Source organism: Lactuca sativa, chromosome 4 (assembly GCF_002870075.4).
Source record: "Lactuca sativa cultivar Salinas chromosome 4, Lsat_Salinas_v11, whole genome shotgun sequence".
Taxonomy (NCBI): Eukaryota; Viridiplantae; Streptophyta; class Magnoliopsida; order Asterales; family Asteraceae; genus Lactuca; species Lactuca sativa.
The window spans coordinates 376,504,084-376,511,868 of NC_056626.2; the positions used below are offsets into that span (position 1 = coordinate 376,504,084).

Genomic DNA, 7,785 nt, shown 5'->3' on the forward strand with positions numbered 1-7,785 from the left:
TAAACCCAATCTCCAATCCATTGAACTTTTAAGAGAGTTTAATGGATTGTCACATTAACATTCCAATAGCTATATCATTTTATCGATTAAACCATAAACTTCATTAAACTCTTAAGAGTTTAATGAATTTTCACATCAACATTTAATTATATCTTTATATAAATAATATTGTAAAACTATAATATTACATTAATTAGAAATTAGAGTTACAAATTGTAAATTATTAATTAACGATTGTCGTATATGTTATTGTTTTAAAATATTTTTAAGATTTAAATGTTTTTTGTTTAGAATATTATAATATAAATTACCTTGATGATTTAAATTTATTCAATATATCATAAAGTAAATTACAAATATTATAAATAAGAATATAATGACATATACCTTATGTATATTTGTAAGGTGTAATTATTTAAATAAAAAGTTTTATTGGTGAAATAGTTTAAAAAAAAAAAATTGCATACCACCGTTCAATGGGGATTAAACCCCACTTCATTAAACTCCACTCATAAGGTGGGTTTATGTATTGAACTCCTCTTTCCCCATTAAACTCACCATTAAATCCCTCATTGGGGATGGCTTAAGCACGAGGTTGGGTTTATGTATTGAACTCCTCTTTCCCTATCAAACACACCATTAAATCCCCCATTGGCAATGACCTAAGCACGAGTGTTTATTAATCATTTACTTATAAGTCCCATTAATTTCAATTTAATAAATTGATACTAAACGAGGAGATATGCCTGTACGTACTTCTTCTTCGGGACGAGTTTTATTAATTTATTATCGGTATGAATCTTTGTAGAAGATTCTATGTTGGTAAACAAGACCGGTCCCGAGGATTCAAATGCTTAGGACGAAACGGAAAAAAAAATAAGGCATTGTGTCCGAATATGTAATGAAATAATTATATAAACTAATATATATATATATATATATATATATATATATATATATATATATATATATATATATATATACTTTATAATACATAGATAATAAATATTTTAAGACCAAAGTCTTAATAACAAAGAGATTAATTTTTGTCCTTTAGATTTCATTTGAATGGTTAAAATAGTGATTCATGTAAATAGATTTAAACAATCAAAATCAAGTATTTTATCAAATCTGTTAGCTTTATAAAACATTTATATTTGTAGTCCCCATTAATAGATTATGTCCATTTGATCCAAATGAAGGGCTTGATTAACATGAACGGTATACTTCATACAGATTGTTGATGTGGGTAAGTCCAAGAAAACCAATCCCATCTTTAAGTTATACTCCTCGTTATATGTAAAAAGTCATTAGCCTCCATTCCCACGAAAACCCTATTTTCTACGGCTATCAATTTCCGACATACGTTACCACCAACATCTCTTTCTCCCCATCACTCTACTTCTTCTCCTTCGATCCAAAACATCAACAACCATCTGAGCCTCCATCACAACCATTTACTTCCACCATTTCACCACAATAATCACCAAGAAAAACTTTTAATCTAAACTAACGATGCTACCTTAAGCCGCTTCCACCACTACGTACGATATTTAATCGCTTTATTGTCTATCCGGTTCGTCTTTAGATTTGTATATCCATATGTGGTTGGTGAAAAAGTTATAGATTTATGTGTATGCATCTCTTGTAGATTTGTGTGACTGTGTATATGTCTTATTGATTTGTTTGTTTGATGGATATTTGTTTTCTTTTGCTCATACGGATCTAAAGACAATAGCACATCGACATACATGAAGAAAAATCTGGATTCAACTAATTTTCTCTTAAATTTTCGAGTTGATGATCAGACTTTGTAAGTTTTTTAAAATAAAAGTTCCATTTGGTTATAAATATTCCAATTTGAAAAAGTTTTATTATTAAGTATATTTTATGTTAGTATATGTGAATAGTTTTATTGTTATTTTATATTCATCTCTTTGTATGAATTTTGTTAATTTCAAAAGTCTATATTATTTTAAAAATACCAATAGCGTTCGTCTTCTTATTTGAAACTTTTATTTGAAGTTAATATGTTTTACTATTTTGTATATAAATGTTATTATTGCATAACAAGTTATATTTATAGAAATTTTGAATATATAAATAATACAGTTTAGTTTTACTTCTATATTAATAAAATAATATTAAAATCAATAACAAAAATACCATGAAATAGAACTTATTTTTATTTTTATTTGACTTTTGGTGTTAACGTATGAAATAGACGTAGTATTCTAACATAATATACATAAAAAAATAAATTATTTTTGTTTGACTTTTTGTTGTTAACGTACTATTTAGAACTTTTGATTTTAATTCAAAATAGCAACACATTTTTATTTTTAAACTAAAAATAGAATGCCAAATGCAAAATTTTCCAATTAAAGATAATAAATTGTTGCCACTAAAGTATTCATCAAAGATAAAAGTAATCTCTGTTGCTACATTGCACACCTTATATATATATATATATATATATATATATATATATATATATATATATATATATATATATATATATATATATATATATATATATATATATATATATATATATATATATATATATATATATATATATATATATATATATATATATATATATCAAGGTTCTAAATAACATAAAGCGTGATTTGGCGTCAATGTCAAGCTTCAAGCTTTTCCGAACCTTGGCGAATCATGTTGTTTGTAAGACGTGACTTAAGGCGGAAATTTTGTATATAATTCATATTTTTATATGTATTTTCAACTATTATTTATTTTTATACACATATATGAGTCAAGACGGCGTTATGGTAAAGCTTGGCGGCACATACAAGCCTTGGAGCCATGGCGCGCCATGGCGGAGCCATATCGAGCTTTTTAGAACGTTTATACATATATATATATATATATATATATATATATATATATATATATATATATATATATGTTTAAATTCGTCTTTAGGGTCATTTTATGTCCATATCCATATTTTTGTGGACACGTGTTGCTTCTGCATTTGCTATTTCTTTTTTACCTTATCTTCATCAGTCTCCAAATCCTTCTATACCGCCTCAAAGAAATATCTACAACAGATCCTTCCACTGTCTTCCTTTTCAGTGGATATCTCTGTTGCCGACAATTAACATGTTTACCTCTTAAATTGGCGGCACATACAAGCCTTGGAGCCATGGCGCGCCATGGCGGAGCCATATCGAGCTTTTTAGAACGTTTATATATATATATATATATATATATATATATATATATATATATATATATATATATATATGTTTAAATTCGTCTTTAGGGTCATTTTGTGTCAATATCCATATTTTTGTGGAGACGTGTTGATTCTGCATTTGCTATTTCTTTTTTACCTTATCTTCATCAGTCCTAGATCCTTCTATACCGCCTCAAAGAAATATCTACAACAGATCCTTCCACCGTCTTCCTTTTCAGTGGATATCTCTGTTGCCGACAAATAACATGTTTACCTCTTAAATTGCCATATTTTCATGTTTGATTTCCCTAATCTCAGTTTAATTTCTGATTGGCTTGGATACTAATTTATGATAGGCTTGGATACGACAGGTTGACATTAGAGGTTGTAAGAAGTCGACTTCTGCTAAACACACTCGATTTTGCCGCCACCCTCCTCATCGCCACCTCCGGTCATCTCCACTACAGGTATGTTTTTTTTTTTTGAAACGTACTAAGTTTCTTCCCAGGCTATTTGTTCGCTTTACCCCTTTCTACACCGGGAGCGGACGATCTCCACCGAAGATTACGAACTCCTGGTATGCGAGGTGTCTGTTTCTTTATAGCTTTACCTTTACATATGATTGGCAACCTCTAAGTTAACAGGTACAAATATTTTGATCCAGTAGGAGATGGACACAGGAAAGGGGATGAATGCAGCAGCGTATATGTCGTTGGTGCTTCATGTGGGGTTATGATTGGTTCCATTATGGGGGTATGAAGGTAAATTTACAAATAAAACGTATTGCTTGCACTTCTATTTATGTACCTTAATTCTTAACAGTTAGCACATTCTTTGTTTAATATTATTTAGGTTTTGAATGATGCTATAAAAGGTTTGAGGGTTTCATATACCCAAATGAACTATTTTAATGTACCTTTTGAATAATACATGGTTTAGTAATTATGTATTTGGTCTAAATGATCATATTTCGTGACCAGCTTGAAAATCCAGCAAGATTTGGAGATAATAAAGAGATGTTTACTGTTATGGATGAAGTTATGGCTGCTTCCCACCAGGTATTCGATTAAATGCCTAGGTCTATTTTTTTATGTTTTATCATCGCTTTACCTGTATTTAAATATTATTTTATTTGATAGATTAATTATTGTTCTAAATATCTTTTTTCTCAAAAAAAAGAGTTTTTCCTTCTGTTATAGTTAATGTGGTTTTGGTTATGTTAGTAGTGATTGAAATCATGATAGGTTATGGAAAATGTTTGCAGTTGAACTCACGAAATTCAGAAGCTCTGTATGAACCTTCTTGAAAAGGTATTCATTTTTGTAACATTAGTTTTTATATGATTTTGGGGTTTTACCATATCATTTTATCAATTCATTTATTATTTGTCTATTTTTTTTTGCAAATTCAAGAAAATGGCAGCCTTACACCTTCTTCCACTCTATTACTTGGTTATGAGCTCTAAGAGTTCAGTAGTAAATTCATCTTTTGTTAAATAAGTACTCTGAAAAAGAGATTTCTACCCCTCTTTAAGATTTCCTTTTACTTTTGATATTATGTTTATAATGTGTTCAAATTTATTTTCGTTGTGTAGGTTGCAATGTGGAACCGGGCCGTATTTACTATCACGTTTCAGTTATTGATTCCTTACAATATGAGAATTCGGACCATGTTCTATCACGACTTGTTCTACAAGAGTCTTTTCACCTTCTGGTGTTCTTGACATTCACTAGAGACCTGGAAGTTCCTTCTAAACTCAACATGAAGGGGTATGCACTTATACATTATGTTGTAACTACATTAACTAAAATACTGCTAATGTATTTACTTTTTTTTTAATTTTAATTTTAACTGGGACGATTCCGTGGAAGAACTGAGATAGCATCAGATCAAAGGGAGAAATTTCTGCAGACATTCCAACAAGTACAACAACAAGGAAGTGACGCCCTTCTTGGAATACCTCCTATATCTTGAGGAACTCATAAGCAATTTTCAACACATCAAAACCCTCTTCTAGAACAGGTTTCTCCTTCATATTTCATATTTTGTAATTCTTCAGATTATTAATATTTTAAATAAATGAAGTTATTGTTATGTTAATATGTTCACAGTTTAATTCCCAAAGCTCAAGTGGATTGGGTGGGGCACCGCCTGCAAATCCCAACACGGCCACATCAGCACCAAAACAAAATCTAATCCATTTACAGTTAAGTCAACAAATGTCAACCAGTTCTAAAGATAGCGGTAAACTCTTTGACTTTTTTTTAACATTATTGTCAAATACAAATGAAATTTAAAATGAAATTACGATTTGAAGCAGCAAATAATTATTCAAAAGTTGATGAGATTGAACAACAGCAACAACAAATACACCAACAAAGTGTTACATCTGATGACACAACACCTAATCCTACACAATCTCCCGTCCTTAACAAGAACACTTCCAATGAAGAAGATTCAAAGGTCACATATGCAATACACATGCAAGTAAATTTATTTTTAATTAATTTTTCTTCTATGGTATATATTTTATAATATATTTATTAGGGATCTGGGACTATGACAAAGGCAGCACAAAGCAGACGCGATGTTGACCTGTCACCTGGTCATCCGTTACAATCAAACCAGTTGGTTAGCTTGGGTGTGACTGGTAGAAGAAGCATGTCTGACCTGGGTGCAATTGGAGACAACCTTAGTGGGTTAGCCATGTCCCTAGGTAGGACCCACAACGAACAATACAACCTCCTAATGCTTTAGTCTACCTTCTACAAACTCCCTGAACCCCTAGACTTAGAACGTGCCAAAAGCTACACTGCAGTACATATTATTACATCATACTTTTATTTTTTATAATAAAGTATTTAACTCTATTACAAAGGCACCCTACAGTGACTGCAAAAAGCTATCCATAAGTGCAAGCTCCAATTGTGAACAACCCAGCCTTGTGGGAACGTCTTGGATCCGACAACATTATGCCCGATTCTTTATTTTTTGCATTTTGTTATCAATAGGTATTTTTATTTTTATATCATTTGTATTTTTTACTTTAAATATTATGAAATGTGTGTGTAATTTAATGCAGAATGATTATCAACAATATATGGCTGCAAAAGAATTAAAGAAACAATCATGGAGGTACCATAAAAAATACAACACGTGGTTTCAAAGACATGAAAAGACAAAATTTGCAAAACTGGAACAAGGTCAGAATTGTTAGAGGCAAAAATCCATGCAAATCTTTTTCAAAAACATTATTTGATTATCATAATATATTCCTAATAAAACTGTGCTACCCTAAACCAAAAAATCATCTCTAACCATTTAAAAATATGGTGGGAGAAGAAGAATGGTACGATCCAAAATGATATCAATTGTTGTGAGCATTTTGAATGCCATAAATAATTTTTTTCAGTATACATATTTTACTATATTTTGTATCCACTAAACTAAATTTTGGACTATAGTTTATAACTATCACATTTTCTGCACACATTGGATAGTTGATTGAAGATGGAAAAGAAAATTTCAAGTTTCCACTTGCTTCTTCATATCTCTCATTATATTTCATAATAATTAATTCTATAACATAGTTACATAATGCAGTATGTATAAAGTTACATGACCAATGGCATATTTTGTTTTCATCAAAGGTTTCTAGCTGCTAGATCTTACTAAATAACACCATGGGTGAATTCTTTAGGTTAGATCTTACTGTAATCGAAATCTATGTCGGTTTTCAGTCACTGATATTGATGAGTTAAAAACTCTTGTAGGATCAATTAGAACCTTAACACGTAAATCAATAAAATGAAATAAGATCTTGAACACAAAATGAATCAAACGAGTGTCGCATGATTAAAACAGTCACACCTCAGAAGAGCTCGATAAAGAACTTCAGCTATAGAGGTGTGTTAGGGTTACAGTACAATAAATGAGATAATTATCAAAAAGCCTACTAAGAACGATGCATGCATGCATCTTAAATACTAAACCCTCATAACAAAAACATGGATGGACAGGCCCAGACCGTGGCATTATTGGACAAGGCTGATAAGCCCAATGACACAACACTATGGACTCAACAATCTCCCCCTTTGCGTCAATTGAGTTGAGCCTTCACTTCGGTTGAGCAAGCATGACTTTCTTCACAGTCTTGAATAGCTTCAGTATAATGGCAAAAAGTGTTTGACGAAAAACAATATACCACCGAAGCATATCCATAAAGTATTTCTTATCAGTGAACAAACATTTTTTACTATGTATGATTTCGTGATGATTATGTAGGTGAGATTTTCTGAATCGACGCCTGATTAGACGTGATTTTGAAAACTGTGCTCCTTAAAAAGCGTGACAGGCGTGTTTGGTGACATGAGAGTAGGAAACTGTTTCAAATTTACGCGCCCGTTTTCAAAATTCCAACTTTTCACCACCTTTTGACGTTCTTATTCATTCACCACCGTTCGTATTCTTGATTCGGTTTAAATTCCCTTTGTGATTTGGAATCACCATTACGCTACATATAGCTCAAGCAACGTTTGCTCCTGAAAATAATGTACCAACATAACATATGGAACTGAAAC

General features: G+C 30.9%; 1 long non-coding RNA gene across 6 annotated transcripts; it reads left to right on the plus strand.

Moving 5' to 3' along the window:
- Positions 1-1,264: 1,264 nt before the first annotated feature.
- On the plus strand, positions 1,265-6,644 carry LOC111917956 (uncharacterized). Of its 6 annotated transcripts, none has more exons than XR_006191525.1 (11): positions 1,265-1,544; positions 3,577-3,782; positions 3,870-3,966; positions 4,186-4,263; positions 4,470-4,515; positions 4,800-5,227; positions 5,317-5,449; positions 5,526-5,668; positions 5,753-5,921; positions 6,084-6,216; positions 6,288-6,644. It is a non-coding gene; the product is annotated as an uncharacterized LOC111917956 (long non-coding RNA). The 6 variants fall into 6 exon arrangements; XR_006191522.2 differs by having other exon boundaries at positions 4,800-4,974; positions 5,077-5,227; positions 5,753-6,216; positions 6,288-6,642; XR_006191524.2 differs by having other exon boundaries at positions 5,317-5,411; positions 5,753-6,216; positions 6,288-6,643.
- Positions 6,645-7,785: the final 1,141 nt, after the last annotated feature.